Raw genomic sequence first — 18,764 nt, 5'->3', positions numbered from 1 at the left:
AAAGATTGTCCGAAGGCTGATGGAAAGCAGAGACTGAATGGGATTGAGAACAGATGCGGGGCTTGATTTAAATTACATTTTATTGGATGCTGCAGCCTTAAGAGACGTGACTGCTTTACAGTTTGTTTCCACACTGTGGGCAGCTGCTGTCTGTTCTGTGTCCACAGTAGGATCCTGCCCAGAAAGGAGCGGCCTCCCCACCTCGTTGTGTTTGAGGCTTGGCGCCTTCCTCTTAACTGTAGGGCTTGAGTCAGGAACATGGCTTGACTCGCAGTGGGGCTATGTATCCTCCATGGCTCAGAGCCAAGATCGCATTTACAGATTCGAAAGGGCCAAATTTCTTTCCCCTCTACCTCTTTTCTCTTCCTTTCCCCTGGTATTTGGAAATAGGGTTTTCTCTCTACTGGGTTGTTGGTTTCCTTTCCTTCAGTTCTCCCCCCACTGTCAATTTCTAGGTCATTGCTGCTCTTAAGACTTCAGCAATTGGAACAGGGTTGGTTCTGTCAGTGATGCGTGAAGCCGACTTAGAGTCCCTGCTTGGCTTCCGCTGCCCTTGTGGGAGCAAAAGCTGATGTATGTTTGTCAGTGAAGTCTTAAGTGTAATTCAGACAGCCGGGGAGCAGACAGAAGAGGAAGAAAAGTCCTTTTCTTGCTGGCTTTTCTCACTGAAGCTGAGAGCTATGGGAAGGTAGTGGGATTTTTAGAGGGATGGGCTGGGCTTGTGGTTACTAGTTTCTGCCAGGATTGTAGCCGGTTTTCACACAGTAGAGGCAAAGATGCTGACCCACATTCTCCCTCTTGAAGGTGGTGGGATATATGTCTATATCTTGATTTATTTTTCTTCAAAGAAGCAGATGAAACTTCCATAGAGTTTTAGCTGGTATTGCCATGGAAAGAACATAGACACAATAAAATTTTGGTGTGAGTTTCAACCCCAGAGCTGCTACTGACATTTCTGGCTCAGTGAAGACTTGCCTGTGGCTAGTTAACTAACTGGCAAGAGTGTGTGAGGTCCAGGCTTCCCAGAGATCAAAATGTTGGCAGAGTTCTATTTGCTACCCGCCCCCCCAATCCATTGCTCCCTGCCTTTATTAAGTGCCCTTTTAAGATCTACCAATGAGACCTGGAAGGGAAGATGGAGCTACATCCTGGGGATTTTCAAAAATATCTATTGAGAGGTGTTGCCTTGACTACCGACGGAGACCAAAAGAAAGAGCCAAGTTTGAGATGTTACTTACATTTGTGTCTGTCCCCAGCACTTAGGACAGTGTCCGGGACCTGGGAGGTATTCAGTAAACAATGTTGAATGAACGGACAAATGAACCGAGGAAGGCACTCCCTTTCTCTCCATCTCCAGGTCGGTTCTATTCAGGAGGCACACATTGCTGGTGTCTCTGCACGGAGGTGGAGCGGGGCGCCTGTAAAGGAAGGACGCTGCATCCTACAAGATGTGTCTTGACACATTGCGGAGCGTTTATTGGCCTCACAGATGCGTACCCATGGTACCCATCGTTCCTTCTGATGTCTTGGCATTTTGCTTGAGGCAACTTCCATGTTGCTTCCAGGAAGCCTTGGGTTTGGGGAGAGAGTCCTAGTCCTACCTACGGGCTCGGAAGATGGGGGACCTGTTTGGAGGTTCCTAGTGTTCCTGGGGATGGGCCAGAAGCTGTGTCTCTACTTGGCAAGGGATAGGAGAGGAATACGCCTTTGGTGTCCCACCTTTCAACTCTGGAGGAAAGTTGTGATCTCGGGTTCCTCCTGAAAGTGCAAAGTGCCCTCTGATACATTCTCTTGGAAAGCTGCAAACAGTGCAGCTCTCCCTCTTCTCAGAAGTGCGATCTGTAGGGGGAGAAGGTGTGCCCTCTGGCCTCCCTTGATTTTCAACCCCAGCCCCAAGGCACTGGCAGTAGAAGCTAATTGGGTGCAAGAGGCCTGGGTAGAGGCTGTCTGAAGACTGGCTAAAGGAGAGAGCCAGCTCCTTTTTTAAAAAGCTCTAATTGAGTTCTGAATCAGCCTCCCTCTCTTTGATCCCTCCTCTGTTTCCCACACTGCCTGAAAGAGCCAGATCAGCACTTTATAACAAGGGTGCGCCTGCTCCCCACACAGCCCCCCTCTCCCAACGCTCTCCGCTGCCGCCATCCACTGCTTGTCTCCTTCAGTTAAGATAATGAAGATGCTGAGAGATAAAATGTGTATTTAATAAGGGTGGGGGTAGGGAGGCGGAAAGGGGCAGCCAGGGCCTTCCCTAGTTTGGGGCCTAGCCAAGACTCAAGCTGAAAGCAAAACTGGAGTAAGACTTGGCCCCAGGGTGTGGGGGTTTCTGGGCCTCAATCCAGCTGACTTCACTGCCTGCTGTTTGCCCTAAATTCCCCCACCTCCACCCTCTCACCCCCACACTCCTTTCTTTCCTCTCTCCTTGCTCCCAATGGGGAAAGGGAATCTTGCTTCTACTTTATTTTCAGCTGGTAACTTGGCCTTTGGTTCAGTGCCCCCCACCCCCCCACCCCCGAGTCAGCTGCAAGGTCGGGCTAGGGCAGCCCCCTCTAGCCTAGGTCTGTAGAAGCCATGCGTTCGCCGTGGGGGGTGAAAAAAAGCCAGAATTAATGAAGACCAGCTGCTAGTCTGGGTTCTGCCTGCAGTTAGCTGGAGGCTGGCCCTTGGTGGTGGTTGGAGGTACTGGGGTGCGTGACCTCCATCCCTGGGCACCAGGATATCCTGTGGCAGCTGAAGCTTGTGCTACTCTGTGAGCTCGGTTTTATCCTCAGTTTGAAGAGAGTAGTCTGTTTCCCTGTTGCCTACTCCTCCCCTCTCCAAATAACACTGGGCCCTTACTGGGCTTTACAACTGTAGTGGCGGCCCAGCTGAGATCTGAGGATCTCCAAGTTCTTTTGTAAACACTCATTAACTGCCTGGGAAGAACCAAGAGCCCTGGTTAACAGCTGGGAGGGAACTGAGGCACCTTAGGGAGAAAGGCTTGACCTGAGCTCACCCCAAGGACTCCACCCTGGGGCCTCCATCCTTCCTGTCTAGCTCCTTTCCTCAGTTCTCCCTGAAAGACGGAGAAAGAGGTAGATGCGACGCAGCTGCCCTCTCCCCTTCTAGGAAGAGGCCATGCTTTCTCCCTGGCCTCGGGAATCAGTCCCTGATTTCCCCTGGCCCTTCACCCCATGACACTTTCCCTGCTCTGCTGCTGCTGGAGATCTGTGCAACTCTCCTTGCAAAATCTCACTCCAGCCCTCTGCAGACCTCCCATCACCTCCCACCCACCTTTCTTGGCCCACCAGACCCAAACCCCTGTGCCTCCTTTGGAGCCGCTGAGTAGCTCACCTATCCTAAACTGGGTCTGTAGCCTTGAAGTTGATCTAATTGTGCTAAGAGGCCCCTCTGACCCCTAACCCCCTAGATTTACCCCAAATGGTACCTGGGAAAATATTCTCTTTCTTTGCCGTATTCACTCTGGTAAAGTTTCAGGATCCTATTCAGGGCTGGGTAGCGGCACTAGGACCCTAGCTGACCCCTAGGTTCTGAATTGTTCTTCCACTGACAATTGCTCTTTCTAGTGAGGGGTGTAACTCCAAGTCCCCCAGCTCTACCTGTTCACGCTCTCACCTGTATGTGCATGTCTGCCCACCTCGGCACAGTCCCAGGTCCACACACCACCCTGCCAGGGTATGAAACTCGACCCGTCTCAACTGCTATCCATGTTTTGCCGCCCTGTTATTTGCTGGGGGTGGGGGGAATCCCCCTCCTCCTCCTCCCCTGGGTGGCCTCCTAGGTATTTAGGAATAGTGGGAGGGAGATCCAGAGACCATGCTATGTCTATGAGGGGGCGGACAGGAGCGAGCAGCTGTCCAAAATGAATGCCTCTATCCCCAAATTCTCAATGGCTAGGTGGCTTAGCAAGAGTGCTAAGGGAATCTTAACCCCCATCTTCAGCACCAAAGCCCAAATCATCCCCTGGGGATGGGCAGGAAGAAATGCCTTTTTCCTCCTGTCAAATATTATCCTATCCTTGGCTAAAGTCATTCCCCGTGCTGTGTATTTGAGACTGAGGACTGTTCTGGTCCCCAGCCCGTGACTCAGATCGCCGGCTTTCTCCCAGTGAGTTCCTTCGGCCCCGTCTGTCAGCTCTGCACCCGCTGACCCAGTCAGGGCTGGTGGAAGAGGGCGGGGAGAGCCTACTGTTTGGTGAGTGGGCTTTAGGACCCAACGGGAACCCGTGCTTCTTGCAGCAGCCTAACCCAGAAGCAGGGGGGAATCCTGAACCGAGCTGAGAGGGCTTCCCCGGTTCTCCTGGGAACCCCATCGCCCCCCTGCCAGCACGCACCTGAGCAGGTAGGACCGCGCACACCCCTTCCCGATTCCCCCTGGGCCGCCTTCCGCCGGGCTTTCCCGCTGCTGATCCGGTCGTTTCCCTCTCGCCAGTTCAGGCTTTCCCCATCCCTCCTCCCCCACTGCTCACTGTGGTCCTGGGAGGTGGGGGCCTGGGAACAGTGGGGTGTCTGAGAGCTCGGAGCCCCCGAGCCCCACAGCGCCGTTCCTGCACTCCCCCCAGGCACTGCCCGATCTCAGGCTAAGAATGGAAAGTCGGGGGAAGGTCTGCCCAGGCCCCACGCCCTTGCACCCTCCTTTGCAGCGTTGCTTAATGCCCCTTCCCCCACCTCACCTCGACGGGAGAACTGGCAGTGTCGGGGCGGTAGCGGAGGGAGCGGGAGAGGGACCTGAGCCTCCCTGGGGGATTTCTCCGGCGCTTCCTCCTGGCCTCCTGTCCCCCAGAGCTCGGGACTTAAGCACCCCCCACATCCCGCCCCTGCCCCCAGATCCGTACTCACCTTGTAGGGGAACGAATGCCCCTTTCCAGGCTCCTCTTACACTTGGGGGGCTAAAGGCTTTGCTGGAGGGTAGTGGAGGTTGTGAGTGGTTTTTGGTGACCTGTTCCTCTAGGGAAAGTTCTTTCAGCTTAGAACCCCATCCCTGCCACGACCTCAGCACCTATTGCAAAGACAAGCCCCTCACCCCAGTGTGTGTGTGTGTGTGTTTGTGTGTGTGTTTAGACGATGTGGTTTTAAGATCTATAAGCTTTGCATAAAAGGTGGCTGTATGCATGGAAGGGGAGAAGTCCCAGAGTGTGGCCCAGGCCAGAACAGGCTCAGCCCAGATGGCTGGGGAAGGGGGTGTAGACCAGATCAGGGAGGCCACCCCACCGTGCCAGCTCCCTGGATGCCTTGCCTTCCAGAGTCTCAGGCTCCTGGTGTTACCCCCAAGCTCCTGCGCGCCTGCAGGCTCTCTGGGAAAGGGCTGAATGGCACCCACTGTTTACAGCGGCTGATTTTTCCCTCCAGTCGGGGGCTGACAAAGCCTGCTCTCTGAAGATCTAGGGCATCTCATTCTGGTTTAGTGGGTTTGCAGGAGGGCCGTATGACTTGTCTGAGTAACTGTGTGAATGTGTGTATCGCCTCTGAGCGTAGCTGACTGAGGAAGAGAGTGATAGGAAAGACTGGTCACGCTTTGGGGGAACCCCTCTAGCTCTGTGTCTGGTGGCGTGGGCGGCTTGTCCCCATCTGGTAACTCCCTTGAGGTGTGGGGTGTGCTTTGCTCTTCTCCATGACTCCCCAGGTCCCCTAAGGGTTGGTTTTGGAGGAAAGGGTGGATAAGGGAGTGACTTCAGACTTATTTCTGCTCTTGACCCAGGAAGCAGAGCTTCTGAGTGTGAGCGGGTGTGTGATTTACCCTAACGGCTTAGTTTGTTCTTTCTTTCTCTCTTTCATCTTTCCTTCCTTTCTTCCTTCCTTCCTGTCTTTCTCTCCCTTTTCTTTTGTTTTCTTGTTTTTGCTGTTTTGGTGAGACAAGAAAAGAATTTATTTCAGTGAGGCCAACACCAGGAAGACAGCAGACTTAGTTTCTTCATTTGTAAACACACGGTGGTCAGTAGCAGGCCCCACTTGCCTGATAGGGACACCTCTATAAAGACCCCGTAAGACAATGTATCAGACAGCTAGGTGCAAATGGTAGTTATGAGGGGGCAGTGGGGGTTCTAAGACAAGATTCTTTTCCTAAATCTAGGTCAGTCTCCCTGCCTTGGCTTTCCTTCCCCCCATCCTTGCCCATCTGTGGGAAGGCAGAACCAGGCAGGCCGTAGAATTACCCTAATGCAGGGGGTAACTGTCACCAGAGAGCCTGTGGTCAGAGAGGACAGAGCTCTCCACGAGGCTTTTCTTCCTCTGGGGCTCCACACCTTCTCCCCTGAGCCCTGTCTCCACCTTCCTTCTGCCATCCCTGCTCAGCGCCCTTGTCCCTGTCTCTCCCCTGCCCAGTGGCCTCCTTGTCCGGCTCACTAGACAGGGGCCCTAATCGGATTGGACAGCTGAGATCTGTGTGACGGCTGAGAGCAGGCGGGAGGGAAGCCAGTGGGAGGATGGCACAAGGGCTGCCCCTGGCACTGTCCGGGCATCCCAGGCACCACCTTGGGCCCCGTGGACTCCTGGCTTGGCTTGGCCCCGGGGGAAAGGGTGCCAGAGGAGGCTAGGAATGAAGAGTAGGGGAAGGGGAAACCCCAGGACCTCTTTGATCTTTGGTGGCCCTCATGTCACTATCTCTGACTGTGACCTGGAGGAGAGGACAGCAGGTGAGAGCCAGGCTTGTCCTGCCCCCTCCCCAATCCCCATGACCCCACTTTCTTCTCTCCTCTTGTTGGGAAATGTGTTCACTTTCCCCCGCCCAGCCCCTTTGGCCAGTTCCCCCTTACGGGTCACATCTGGGAGCTGCTGGGGGCACTGTGTGTCTGCCTCACTGTGGGCTGTTTCCTCCCCTCCAAGGTATTTCTCTCACTCACTCTCTGGGCTGGGAGCCAGGACTCCTGGGTTTCCCGCCTACCTCCTGGTGCAGGGCTGCCCTGCAGGCCTCCAGAGAGTCGCTAAGCTGGTTTCCTTCCTCCTGCGTGGGGAGGGCCTTCTCCCTGGGCTGGGAGGTATCAAGAATCCCAGGTGGGCTGGGGTGGGGGCCCCACAGCACCCCGGCTCCTCCCTTCTCGCCTCTGACTCAGCTGGGGGGCAGCACATGCCCTGCCTGGCAGGCACAGCCGGTTCTCGCCTCCAGGCTTCCATCTCTGCATGTGGGCAGCCAAGATCTTCTGCTCTTCTTTTTAGCTTCTTTTCCCCCATGGTATCTGGGGGTGGCCATTGAAACCCCTCTGTACCCACACATTTTGGGGAGCAGGGGATTAGCAAAATTGAGGCTGGGGGCGCTATTTTGTCTTCTCTCCAGCTGGGCCAAGATGAAGGAAACCAGCACAAACTTCCCCATGCCAATTCCTTCTGCCCTCAAAAGACCAGTCAGCGGAGCCAGGCCCTGCCCTCGCGGTGCCCACAATGTGGTTGGCACTGATTTGTCAGAAATTGGGAAGGTTTCCCTCTAGACTGCCTGCCTCCTCTCTCCTCCTCTTGGAGGGCAGGGACAGCTCTAGGATTGTAGGCACTTATGGGCAGGCCTCCCCCTAGGGAAGGGGTGTGGGATGCCCCTGAGATGGCCAAGTTGGCATGAGCCCCAGGCTGGAGTGCTGGACTTGGTGTGGAGCTGGGAGTTTGTGGGGGAGAGCAGGCCACGGGCCTCCCTGCCCCCCTCATTTCCTGCACTTTGGGCAGCTGTGGGCGAGAAAGGCTGCAGGGACTATTTTTAGTTGGTCTGTCCCCCTGGCAGGAGGGACGTGCAGAAAAGCACGGGGCAGCAGAGGGGCTGGCCAAGGTGAGGGTGAGCAGGCAGGCGGAGGAGTGAGGAAGAGCCAGAGGGGCAGCAGACAAGAAGGCAGAGAGGCGCATTGGGCTGGGGCAGGGCCTTGCTGAGAGGGTCCTGACCCATGTAGATGGGCCTGGCTGGGTAGGGGAATCCTGGGGACCCCCCTCTTGGGGATCTCTGTCCTACTAGACTTAGAACCCAAAGGGACTTTAGAGACCACCTAGACAATCCCTCCCCCTCACAGAGGCCTACACAGGGAGGCAAACAGAGCCAAACAGGCCTACACAGGGAGATGTCACTTTCCGTAGGACACTCCGCCAGTCATTGGGCTGCACTGGGGCCCCAACCCAGACCCCTTGCGCCAGATTTTCTCCCATCAGGGTCCCTTGCTGCACCTGGTTGTGCTTCCCTCCCCTACTGGTCTCTTTCCCTCTGCTTGTTTATGCAGGGTCTCTGGTAAGCCCCAGCTTGGTTTGCTTATAAATCTCCACCATGTGGAGAGAGAGCCTGTGTCCAGGCTGGAAGGAGGTCAGTGTTGGGGTTTGTTTAGGTGGCCTGTGGCCACTGGTGTGAATCCAGGTGCTGGGCGTCTTCCAAACAGGCTCACAGGCTGATGAGCTTGGGCTTGGAGACACCTTAGGGAAGGGCCATCCGGTCTCATTCCGTCTTAGAGACCCAGAGAGGGCCTGGATTTGTCCACAGTCCTGGGATGAGTTGAGGACAGACCAAGGACTAGGATTCAGCTTTGCAGGGTCTCCAGAGCCCCCATCCTGCCCCACCTAGATCCTTCTGGTTATTTGCCAATGCCCCCAACAAAGGAGGGGAGCAGGCAGGAGAGGGGGTAGATTACCACAGGCTTCCAGTCAGAAGTGAACCCTCCTCCAAGTCCTGGCTGGGGGCAGGGGCCGTTGGCTGAACTTCAGGAGGAGAAAGTTCAGTGAATTATGGTCCATCAGAATACAGTCTCTTGCCTCAGCCTCATCCCCAGGGCCGGTATGTTGCACACAGACTCTGCTGGGAGTGGCGCCCCCTGGAGTTGTTCAGGGCTCCGTCTACGGAACCAGATGTGGTGCTTCTGTCCCCCACCTTCTTTCTTCCAGTCAGCGTCAGATGCAGCTGGAAGGAGGTGTTCCAGGTGGGCTTGAATCCAACATGCCCTCCCCCACCCTGCCTCCTGCCACTAGGCGGCTCCTAGTCCTCTGTTGCCCGCCCCCTCCCCACCAAGCCAGGGAGATGGGTGCAGGAGCCCCTCCCCCTCTCTCCACTCAGTCTCTCTGTCTCTGGGGGGCTGATTTATCATGCCCCCCCCTCCATCAGGCCTGCTGCAGTGTGTGAGAAATCAATAGTGCAAATGGATTGAGGTTGTTCAGCCTGTCGACTCCCCTTGGGCCCCCCCCAACTCTCCTGGGACTTGGCGAGTTACTCAGTCCCTTTCCAGCTCCGACCTCCACACCTAGTGGTTGCGGCTGGAGCATGGAGCGCAGGAATGACCCTTTCTGTCCATCTCTGTCTCTGTCCCTCTCATTCTCTTTCTCTCCTAGACTGGGCTGGCCTTAGCATGACAAATAACTCTCGAACATTTATTTTCTAGCCTGGGTGGGGTGGGGGTGGAGGGGCTTAACAGGGAGTAGGCTGCCAGCCAGAGGTGGGGGGAAGCAGGTGGGTGAGGGAGGCAGTGCCCAGGGAGGACTAGCTGGGGAGGGATTGGGTGACAGCCCACCCCGGCAGCCTCTGGTAACCCAATCCCTGCACCCCACCCTCCCGAGTCCCCTCCTGTTCAACAGCTTCAGCAGCTGCTGGCAGAAGCAGGGCTGGCAGAAGTGTGTGTGAGTGCATGTGTGTGTGTGTGTGTGCATATGTGCGTGTGCATGTGTGTGCGTGTGTGTGTGTGTGCATGCCGCACGCGCTGGGGGTAGAGGGGGCTGTGGGGGTTGGTGGTGCTGCCAGGACATGTTAAAGGAGCCGCAGGGGCCTGGGTACAACTTGGGTGGCAGGAGGAGGTGGGGCCGGTGGGCGAGTGGGTGGTGAGTGACGGGCAGGGGGCAGGCCGCAGGGGGGCAGGGCAGCCCAGGGGTCTCACAAAACTTGTCTGCACTGGAACAGGGCCTGGTGAGCTGGGGGTGGCCGGTGATGGGGGTGCCAGGGGCGGGCACAGCCCCAGCTTGTCCTGGGATGCCTGTTCTTCACCAGGGGGCGCAAGTAGCCATGGAGGACACGGCCTGCCCCCGTCCGCCATCCCTGGGCTGTGCCTGCTGGGCATCACAGTCTTGGTGACTAAGTCACTTCTGTCCTGGGGCTGGCAAGGTGCCAGGCTCAGCTCTTCTCGGTAGGTGAGTCACTGCCCTGGCATCTCCCCCGGATGCAGCTGAGTCACCCGGCCATGCCTGCTGGGCAGGTGGGCACCATGCTTGGGGTGGGGTTTGGGGGGGCATGTGTGTAGCCCCCGGTGTCTCCTCTGATCTGTCTCTGGCATGTCCCGGCCCCACCCACAGCCCTGCATCGTGGTGCCAGGATGGTGTTTGTCCCCTGTGCTCTCTGGAGAGGGTAAAGGACAGGGCAGGAGGCAGCAGGGAGCTGCGTGGAGATGTTGGATTTGGAGCAGAGCGGGGGCGGCCAAGGAGGGGACGGTGGGTCAGAATTTCAGCTCTGCTGCTGGCAAGCTGGATGACCTTGGGTGAGGCAGTTTCCTTTCTGCACCTCAGCCTCCTAATCTGCACAGTGGCAACAGGGTTCCTGCCCCCAGTGACCCTTCAGGACTGCAGGGCAGGAGCATGCTTGTGGAAGGAGCTCCCCTTGGACTGAGGGGTTTGGAGGGCAGCCAGGGAGGGGATGAGAAGTCAGGCACTGGGCAGGTGCCAGCAGATGTCTCCCACCCCGCCTGCACCCGGGGGGTCCTTGGAGGGCAGTGCTTCCCGTCCTCTCTTCAAGCTACCAGGGCTGCTGTTCTTTAAGAGTTCCCCAGAGGCTGTGAGAGGGAGGCCTTGTTTTGCTGGAGGTGTGGACCCTCCTGGGGGGTCGCAGGGCTATTTTGTATCTCCTTTGGCTCCTGGATGCTCCCTTGGGTTTCCTCTAGTTTGGAGAAGGATCCCTGTCTTGGGAAAACAGTGGCTCAGGCTCCTTCCCTAGCCCATTGCCTTCTGTGTGTGGGAGGGGAAAGGCAGGCCCCAAGAAAGTGTGTCTTTCCTAAAGAGGAGCCTGTGGGCCTGTGGCTTTTCTCGGTCTCCTGGCCTTCTTCTGCCACCTGCACTTTTCTCCCCTTCTGTGTGAGGGTCTCTGCAGGTTGGGGGTGGGGACCCTGCTGTGGGTCCGGCACAGCTGGAGTTCAGCGGCTGCAGATTGGGGACTCCTGGCCTCCCACCTGGGAACCTCTCCTGTTTCCTGGAGTCAAGCCAGGGTAGGGCTAGACACTGGGTCCCCTGAGCAGGGGGTTGGTGCCCCAAAGGCCGGTGGGCTGTGTGCTTATACCTGTGGGTATCTGAGGGTCTGGCCCCCCCCATGGGGAATGGGCATGTGGGGGCATGAATTTCTTCCTTCATCAGCACATGGCCCTACTGCTCTGTCTGTTCAGGAGTGTGCCCCACACTCTGCTCTGTGACCTTGTGTGTGCACAAATGCATCTTTTATGGGCTTGTTCTGTTCTACAAAAAAAATGTGGATACACGTGTGCCCTGCGTGTGCAAGTGGGGGTGTACACATGTGTGCTCTGAACGTGTACATGGGCGTGCATATATGGGTGTCCTGCGTGTGCATTTACACATCTGAATCTCGTGCACACGGGTGTATATGACTCCTCTGCGCTGGCCGGTGTATGTGAGGGCTGCCCTTCTCGGGATGCAGCCTACAGCCTACCTGTGTTTATGCATACTTGCATTTTTGTGTTCGTGGTCCTTTCCCTCTAACCTTAGCTGGAAGGGATACTGGTGTAATCTGGGGCAGGAAGAGCCAGTGCGGGCTAGGGGTGGCTGGTGCAGAGTCCCCTCCCAGGCTGGTCTCTCACCCGGGTGACGCCCCCTGCTGCTGATTAGGCTCAGGCTGGAAGGCCTGGTTGCGCGGGGGAGGAGCGCTGGGGGGGAAGGGGTTAAGCGTCGGCGTCCACATCTGGGAGCCATTGGCGCATTCCTGCCCGCTGAGCGCATGTTTGCGGATGGATCTGGACGGGACAGGACGGGAGGGGCTGGGCGGGCGGTTCGCACCGGTGGACGGAAATCCAGAGGAGAGCGAGAGACAGCCAGGCCTGGAAGGCGGGAAGGGGCTTAGGGAAGCGCTGCCTGGGCACCCTTTCCTTGTGCCGGGCCTCAGAGCAGAGCGTCCCAACGACCCGGCTTGTTCTACCTACCAACGCGGGGAGGGGCTAAAGCAGGAGGGAGGCAGTCAGATACCCCACTTCTGCACCCACCTGTGCAGCCAGTGCGATAGTGGACGGAACCCCCGTGTCCTCTCCCGTCTTCCCACCTCCGGTTCCTAAGCGGGGACCGTCAGGCCGGTGGCTTTGAGAGCTCTGCCAGCCGGATCAGGCTGAGAGTCTCCTCACTAGGGTTGAGGCCTGGGAGTGTGACACTTCCCCTTCCAGTGGGAAGTCCTGTGGGGGGACTTGTGGTCACTTCTGGGGGTGGGGGTTGTTCCTTAGTGATTCTGATTTCATCCCCCAGGAGGCTGCTAGAGGTGGGGACATGATCCTTCCAAATGCAGTGGCAGGCTCCGAGGCGGCCTGTGGCTGTGTTGGGGACTGGGGTCCCTGCGGATGGAGAGGGATTAGATCCTGGCCCCCTAGAACCGGAGCGTGAGCTTTCCTGGCTCCTCCAGCTGGGGCCACAAGAGAGACGCTTGAGTCTGATAGTCCTCTAGCACGGGCAGGGTGCTCCCGAGCGCCCCCTGCTAGCCTCTTGGAAGATCCGAGGGTCCTTGCCCTTTTTGGGGAAGGGTACATGGCGCCGAGACGCTGGGGATTGGGTTGGGCCCGAGTTCCTGCGACCCGCTTGAGCTGGCGAGGTGTTAGGGGGAAGAGGAGAGGAGTTATTACTCGAGGGAGGTCTACTTACTCTTGCACTTCCTTTTTTTGCAGATGAGAAAATTAAGATTCAGAGAAAGGAAGGGACTTACACAAGGTCGCACAACTCTCAGTTCCAACTGATCCCTGGAGGATTATAACTATGGGAGTCAGGGGCTTGATAACCGGGGCCAGAATCAGTGTATTAACTTCCATATTATACCGCCTTACCTGGCTTAAGAGTGGGGCGTGTGTGTGTGTGTGTGTGTGTGTGATCTGTGCCCCAGCGAGTGTGGGTGTGTGTGGTTGGGGGCAGGGAATTGCGATACCACACACTGCTGTCCTTTCTCTACAGAGCCCTCTTTCCATTCTTTCCGCAGAACTTCTCTTAGTACTGAATCTCTCCTTTTGGGGTAGAGGGAGGGAATTCTCCCAGATTCCCACGGTCCGGCCTTCTACCAGGCACGGCTCCTTTAAGACTCGCCCTTCCCTGGTTCTGTTAAGGGAGGGCGTGATCCTGTGGGCCCGCCCCTAGCTGGTGATAGGTCAGTGGGCGGGCAGAGGCGGGCCTGGGGGGGGAGAGGGCCTCCCCTCCTGCTCTGCACCCTCCGCGCCCCCCCCCCCACCCAGTCTGGGGCTCCGGGTAAAGTTTCAGCCTCCGCACGTGACTCGCCATGGCCGCTGCCTTCGCCCCGCGCCCCTGAGCCTCGGCCCCCCAGACGGCTCCTCTCCCGGGACCCCGTACCCCTGACGCTTAGCAGCACTGAGGCGCAGGGTCAGGGCAGACGCCGAGCCCGCGGGCGCCCTGGACGGATTGCTTCCTCCCGCTGTGAGGTAACCTCTGCCCCGGGGATTTTGGAGAGCCCCGTCTCCCGCCGGCTTCGGAGCCCGGTGGCCTGCCCCAGATAGGAGCTGCGGGCGGGGATCCGGTGCCGGGCGGGTTCCGAGGGGAACCCGGGGTTTCCTGGGCTTCCTACTCCGCGGCGGCGGAGCCCAGGGTGGGGGAGCCCAGTCTGTGCGTGTGTCTGCGCCGGAGTGTTCGCGCGCAGCCGTGGGGCATCTGGGGCCGTCTGCCGCGCGTGTCCCCGGCGCCCGAGCTGTGGCAAAACCGCCGCTGGGAACTCCTACTCCCTCTCTTTTTTCTCTTCAAAAACAAACAAAACAAAAAGACTTTCAAACCTGTTTGGGGAGAGATCGGATGCCCAACGGACTAGCCCCCTCCTTTCCCTCCTGTTATCTGAGCTGCCCTGTGGTTTGGGGAGAATCAGCCCGGAGGCCCACCCCCACCGGAGCAGCCGGCTGGGGGGCGGGGCCCGCTCAGCTGGTGTCCCCCGTGGAGTGAGGGAGCCGACTGAATTGGGTGCGGAGTCAATGCAGTCAGGCGAGGCAGGTCTCTGGGTCTGTTGCTACTGTGGGGTTGTGGAAGCTTTTTGGGGTGAGGGGAGGACGGAGTGGACTGCTTGTCTTTGCTTTGCTGAGGGTGTATGGGACCTAGTGCCACCCACGAGGAGGGGAAGCTGCTAGCCAGATGTGTATGTGGAAGGGGGGGGCGCTGGAGAAATCAGCTTGGCTGAGCCCTCCCTCTTCTCTGGGCACTGCCCTATTGTCAGGCTGCTCAGTGGGAAGGGGGGCAGGCCACCCCCTTCCACTAGGCTAAGGCTGGGGATGAGGACCAACTTCTGTGAAAATCAGATAGAAAAAGACCCGAAGTCTTCGGAGAAAATTTTCTGCCTCTGTCCATCCTCTCTTGGATAGGGTTCCAATGTGCTGGCATGGTGGGGTACCCTCCGCACTCACTTGGGGCCAGCTCCCTTCTCTTTTGCCACATTGCCTTCTGTCTTCGGGCTGTGTGCACATGTGTGTATGTATATGTTCTTAGAGGGTCTTGTTCCTGACAACACTACCCCGCCCTGGAGCTTTGCTCCTGGCCGCCATCCCTCCTCCACTTGCCTGGGTGGGAGATTCAGGGATGACTCTTGTCCCCTTCCCTGACTGCAGTGGTCACCTGGCAGGGTCGCTCTAGGGAAGTAATTCAGTAAGGACGCCAGGTCTTGCTACAAAGTGGGCTCAAGCCCCAAACTCTCCTCCAGGGCCTTGTGCTTGATGGGGAGGCTGGGTCGGGGAAGCCCCAGATTAGAGTGGAGATGGCTTGGCACCTTGGGGCTTCCCCTGTGGGGGGTGGAGATGAGTCTGGGGGAAGAACAAGAGAAAGAGTATTTGGAGCTGGAGGAAGTTGGTGAGGGGGAGGTCAGGGAGTTTGCGCTATGAAAGATCTTAGTGCACTGGGAGGGGCTAGGACATCAGTTTGCTTGGGAGTCTGGGTCATGTTGGTCCTGAGATGGAGCGGTCGCTAGAGTCAGACTGCATTAGGCCCTTGGGAGCTGAGGACCTTAGCTTTGGAGCTTGAGGGTGTGAGTGAACGTGCATGAAATGGTCACGGCAGGAATTTCCCCAACAGACTGGTGAGGGCAGTATGGATGAAGTAGCAGTTCTGAGAAGACCCTGGGCTTGGAATGGCTGACTCCTGGCCATCTCCTCCTATAAGTCCTAAATTTCCATCCTTTGTTTGACCCTAAATGCCCCTGCTACCATTCTGGGACACTTTTCTGGTCCACCTCCTACTCCCAACCATGTGGCAGCCTGGCAGGAAGCTAGCCGTGGGCAGCCCCCTCCTGATCACCCCTGTGCCTCCCCCACTGGGCACAGTCACCCACATGTGCCATGACGTGGTTCCTGCTACCTCGTCTGGTGTGGGGGAGAGGACACGGTCTGAGTGGCCCTTCAAATCTGTTTTCGGGGCATTGACCCAGACCCTAGTTAATTACCTCCCCTTCCCTAAATCCTTTGGTCTTAGAAGCTAGCTTTGCACCCCCCCCCCCCACGGACCTTTCCCCCAACCCACTTCTTGCTCAGATTCCAGGTTCTTTAGTGGGGTAGTTCTCAGAGCTGTGTGACTTGAGGGTGGGACATGCTCCAGAATACAAAAACTCAGTGCCCAGTTCCCTGTCCTTTGGGTGGTATGGGCTGGGGCAAGGCAGGACCCGACCTGGGCTGGGCTGAGGGGTGGCTGTATTCGGCCTTTCTGGAGGTCTGTTTAGGAGCAGTGTCCTGGATCTAGGGTGGTAGGCATCTGGGGAAGGTAATCCTGTCCCTGTGAAGAATGAACGTGGTAATCTCTGCTTGCCCAGTGCCCCACACCCCTTTCTGGTAGCAGTGGTTTGGGGAGAGTGGGAAGCTGGCAGGGTCCCAGGCAAGACGGCCAGGGTAGTTTTGACTTACTGGGTTTTGGGAAAGGAGTGTAGCAACTGATACCCTAGCTCCCAGGGCTTTGGCTGCGCATCCCCTCTGATGCCTGCTGTCTTCCCTCCATTCCCCTCTCCACCCTCTGGCTGCTGTCTAGAGCCCACACGGTTTGTAGGGGGATGGAGGGTGGGGGCGAGGGCCTGGATCTCTGTGTGTGTCCAGGGAGTGTGCTGGGGATTGGCAGGATTGGCTGAGAGTGTCTGGGTGTCCCTACAGGGTGGGCGGCATGCGGGGACCAGGCCCAGAGTGTGAGAATGTGTCAGCAGCGGTGTTTCTGTCCCCCGTCTGGGTCTGGCTCGGGTGTGGGTGTCTCTTGCTCGTCTGGATCTTGCCTCCCGCTCCAGTCCCTGCCCCCCCCACCCCCCAGCTGGGACCGCCTGCTTGCTCTCCCTCTCTCTCCGCAACTGGAGCCTCCCTTGCCTGTTCCTGGAATTTGGAGAGGAGGAGGAGGAAGAGGCAGGCAGACAGACCTCCCACACTCTAGCCCGCCCGCCTGGCATCATGGGGAAATGAACTAGGTGCTAGAGAACTCAGGTTTCCCTGCCTTCTCCAGACCCACTGACAAACGTCACAGAGTCTAGGGAGCCGGGTCTTACAGAAGGGCCTTGAGCTGCCGCCGCCTCCACCTGCCTGGCAGTCATGCCTCCTTCTCCCACCCAGCATCCTGCCTGCCTGGCCCCTGCTGGGACCTCCAGACACCACTGTCAGCCCTGGGGAGCGGGTGGGGGATTAGACTGCTGCCAGGCTGGCCAGCACCTGTTGCCAACCCCCAGCCCTGTAATTGGAGCTGGCCATGGAGGGGGCTACAAATGACAGGTGGAATTTCTGCAACCAGGCACCCCCGCCCCCTGCACTGGATATGCTTTTCCCTTCCGGCCCCGGAACAAGGAAAGCCTGCCCCCCCAAGTGTCAACCTGATCTCATGGATGATGTCCCAGTCCTGCCTGTGGGGGCAGGGCCTGAGAGGTGGGCAGAGGAATGAGTTTATTGCTGTTTGCCCAGTGACCCCCCTACCCCATTCTCTGGCTGCAGAGCTGGGCTGGCCTTGTTTAAGTTAACTGAGCTCTGCTGCTCTGGGAGGGCTGGGGGGCATGGGGGTTGTGGATGGGGGTGGTTCTCTGTTAATGTTTTAATTGCATAAAAACTGGGAGCTCAGCTCCCGACCAGTGGGGAGTCTGGGTCTGGCTAGCCGCCCAGTTTGGGCTAAATATAGTCTGGGACATCTGCAGAGAAGGGGAGGGGGGGTGGAGGGAGGTTCCATTCCCCCCACCTTCCGCCAAGGTGCCCTCGTCTGGGCGGGCACCTTGGAGCAGGGAGGGGGGATTCCTCAGCACAAAAGGCAGGGGAGAGGCGGCGGGGGCTGGGTACAGTTGGGATCTCGCCTGTCTGGCGGCCAGCAGCTGCCTGAGATGAACCCGGAGGCTCAGGACAGAGCTGGAGTGGGGCGCACAGGCTGGATCCAGTGGCTCTGTTCCCCTCCCCCTAGAGCTGCTTGAGGTCAGGCAGTCTCTGCATGTCACCGTGCCCGGCCTGTGTGTCACTATGACCCACTCACTGTGGGCCTCTGTGTACACACCTACCTAGGCGTGGCTCCCTCCTGGCCCCTCCCCCAGAGCCTCTGTCCCCTGGGTCCTACCGCAGATCCCCAGCCCTCCTTCCTTCTGTCCCTTGGCCCACAGTGAAACCTCCAGCCCAGGAATCGAGACTTGAGAAGGGGAAGCTGCGGTGGGGAGTTCTCTGATCTCTAGTCACGGCAGGAAGTGGAGGGGAGGGGGAGCCAGGGGGAGAACCGTGAGTGGCAGGCTGGGAGGGAGGGCATGTCAACCCTGCGGAAGGGGGTGGCCCCCCTCCTGGTTGGCCCCCTTCCCTCCTGCTCTGAGTGGGGGAAGCTTAGGGGACAGCTGATTCTCCAGGGGCTGCTAACAATCATTATCACCCCCCCACACTGAAAAAAATGTCTTCCTGTCACGTGCCTGTCACTTCCTGTCCCACTGTGGTTCCCTGGATGTTTGTTGTTGGTTACCATGGAGATGGCTGCCGTGGGCACTACCCTGGTTCTTGTGGGGAGGGAGCTGCCCCTCCCCCAGACCCATAGTTGTTGGGGGGACTTGGGGGGGGCCTGCCCTGGGGGCTGTTTCAGGCTGAGTGTGTGTGGTCTCTGATGCCCCAGATCCCCCAGGGCCCCCCAGATGTCTATCTGTGGGAAGGAGTCACAGCCACCTACTTAGACCGAGTGTTGGGGAGAGTGTGACCGTGTCAGGCTGTGCTTAACTGTGGCTGACTGTGAGTCTGACCCGTTGTGCAGACCCTGTCCCCTCCAGCCTGGGTCATGTTCCCTTAAAGATGTTTCACAGACGTTTGAGTAACCTCTGCTCCCTATCTCTTTTTACCCCTGGAAGCTTCTCCCATCTTGTGTTCTCATGGAAACTGCCTTCCTCAGGGAGCTTCTGTGATTTCTTGGGGTTCAGGCTGGAGTGGGAGGAGGCTCTGAGCAGGTTGTGTGTGTGTTTTCGGTGGTGGGGAGGTGGGGGTGGTGGCCTACGGACCATCCTCACCCCTGCACACAGCCTGTACGCCCAGCTTCTGTCTGGGCGTGCAGGTGCCCTGTGCTTTAAGGGGAAGGCCACGAGACTTTGTGACCCATTTTTCCCACCCCCTGTGGGCTTCCCTCTTCAACCAGGGATGGAGAGGAGAAGAGATTCCCCCTAGTTCTAACCCCCAACTGGTAGGTGGGTGTAGAGGA

The 18,764-nt window shown here is 57.9% G+C and overlaps 1 protein-coding gene and 1 long non-coding RNA gene across 3 annotated transcripts in view; one reads left to right on the top strand and one right to left on the bottom strand.

Annotated features, from left to right (window-relative positions):
• Nucleotides 1-62: 62 nt before the first annotated feature.
• Nucleotides 63-12,702, bottom strand: LOC106007061. Its single transcript, XR_006603726.1, has 3 exons — nucleotides 12,128-12,702; nucleotides 1,239-1,418; nucleotides 63-877 (listed from the first exon to the last, which is right to left on the bottom strand). It is a non-coding gene; the product is annotated as an uncharacterized LOC106007061 (long non-coding RNA).
• RARA (retinoic acid receptor alpha) overlaps nucleotides 4,230-18,764 on the top strand; it is a 44,200-nt gene continuing 29,665 nt past the window's right edge. Inside the window, exon 1 of one of the 2 annotated variants that reach the window (XM_004764596.3) lies at nucleotides 4,230-4,335. The gene's annotated coding sequence lies outside the window, so the exon portion shown is untranslated. Of the gene's footprint in view, nucleotides 4,336-13,334; nucleotides 13,553-18,764 lie in introns of those variants that run through there. The other variant, XM_004764595.3, reaches the window with a different exon arrangement.

The sequence above is a fragment of the Mustela putorius genome, unplaced genomic scaffold (genome assembly GCF_011764305.1).
Source record: "Mustela putorius furo isolate JIRA1106 unplaced genomic scaffold, ASM1176430v1.1 tig00003962_pilon_pilon_pilon, whole genome shotgun sequence".
Taxonomy (NCBI): domain Eukaryota; kingdom Metazoa; phylum Chordata; class Mammalia; order Carnivora; family Mustelidae; genus Mustela; species Mustela putorius.
The sequence above is the reverse complement of the archived record's forward strand: the minus strand, read 5'-3'. Positions and strand labels throughout refer to the sequence as shown.